We start from the raw sequence: 1,391 nt of genomic DNA, 5'->3' as shown, positions 1-1,391 counted from the left end.
CTACTACTACTACTACTACTACTACTACTACTACTACTGTTAAGTCGAGGACTACCTGCCCACGGGTCCCACCTGCCAGCCTTGAGACTCTCTCCCTGTAAAATAATAGTCACTCTTTTGATTATGGCAAAAATCTGATATAATCTTCTGTTCAGCGCCAGGTGGCTTAAGCCTTCCAAAGCAGCTTGCCGAAAGGAAGCAGATCCCACTTTTTGCAAGACAAGCAAAATAAAATAAATCCGGTGTTTTACTTTCTTTGGGTTTCCGGTGTCTGGAGCAAACCAAAAGCCCTGATTTTCAAACACCGATCTGAAAGGGCGGGGATAGCGTCCCAAAAGCAGAGAAGGGACCGTAGAGCTTTGATTAATACCTTGATCCTAATTCCCAGCTTTTTAAATGATGCTAGGAATGCTCTAAGTAAGAGGATATTAACGAATGTAGCTCGCTAATAAACAAGCCAACACAATGCTGACAGTCTCTGAGGAGTCTGGGAATCCCCGATGAAGGTATTTAGGAGAAAAAAAACGTTGCATGTGATTTACTCCCAAACATAAGGAGGTCCATGTAATCTTCGATAGGGCAACAAAGAGGTCCAACAATCTTATTAACTGGGCAACGATTGTTCCTTCACAAAAGCCAGACTTTAAGACAGGGGTAGTCAACCTTGGCTCTTTTATGATTCGTGGACTTCAACTCCCAGAATTCCTGAGCCAGCCATGCTGAGAGGAAAGGGAGAGGTTTCCAAGCTGAGCCATGCTGGCTCAGGAATTCTGGGAGTTGAAGTCCATGAGTCATAAAGCGGCCTAGGCCTAGGCCAGAGGTAGGCAACTTTGGCTCTTTTATGACTCGTGGACTTCAACTCCCAGAATTCCTGAGCCAGCCATGCTGAGGGGAAAGGGAGAGGTTTCCAAGCTGAGCCATGCTGGCTCAGGAATTCTGGGAGTTGAACTCCACCAGTCATAAAAGAGCCAAGGTTGACTACCCCTGCTTTAAGAAATGGTTCTATCACTCCAGCCACGATAAACGGTCATTGTTACCGGGAGCCACAGATAACCCAGGCCAGATAACTGATCCAGTCTTCTTGCAACACTATCTAAAGTGGTTATTTTCCCATTTATCGGCAATAAATGAAATTGAAATAAAATAAATAAAACAACTGGATGATGTTACGTAAGGAAGTTGGGTTTGTTTTTTTTTCTCCCTTCCTAAATTTAACCTTAAAGACCAGTCTAGATTTGTCAGAGAAGGAAAACTTGGTTTCTTCAGAAAGGAAGGGTGGGAGAGAGGGAAGGAGACAGAAAGAGAAAGAGAGGATGAAAGGGAGAGAAGGAGGGAGAAAGATAGAGACAAAGAAAGAAAGAAAAAGAAAGAAAGAAAGAAAGAAAGAAAGA

At 43.5% G+C, this 1,391-nt stretch overlaps 1 protein-coding gene across 1 annotated transcript in view; it reads right to left on the bottom strand.

Moving 5' to 3' along the window:
• SMOX (spermine oxidase) overlaps positions 1-1,391 on the bottom strand; it is a 19,574-nt gene that overhangs the window by 9,132 nt on the left and 9,051 nt on the right. The window lies entirely within an intron of this gene.

Source organism: Protobothrops mucrosquamatus, unplaced genomic scaffold (assembly GCF_001527695.2).
Source record: "Protobothrops mucrosquamatus isolate PMUCROS unplaced genomic scaffold, P.Mucros_1.0 scaffold3813, whole genome shotgun sequence".
Lineage (NCBI taxonomy): Eukaryota > Metazoa > Chordata > Lepidosauria > Squamata > Viperidae > Protobothrops > Protobothrops mucrosquamatus.
This window is presented reverse-complemented; position numbering and strand designations above follow the sequence as displayed.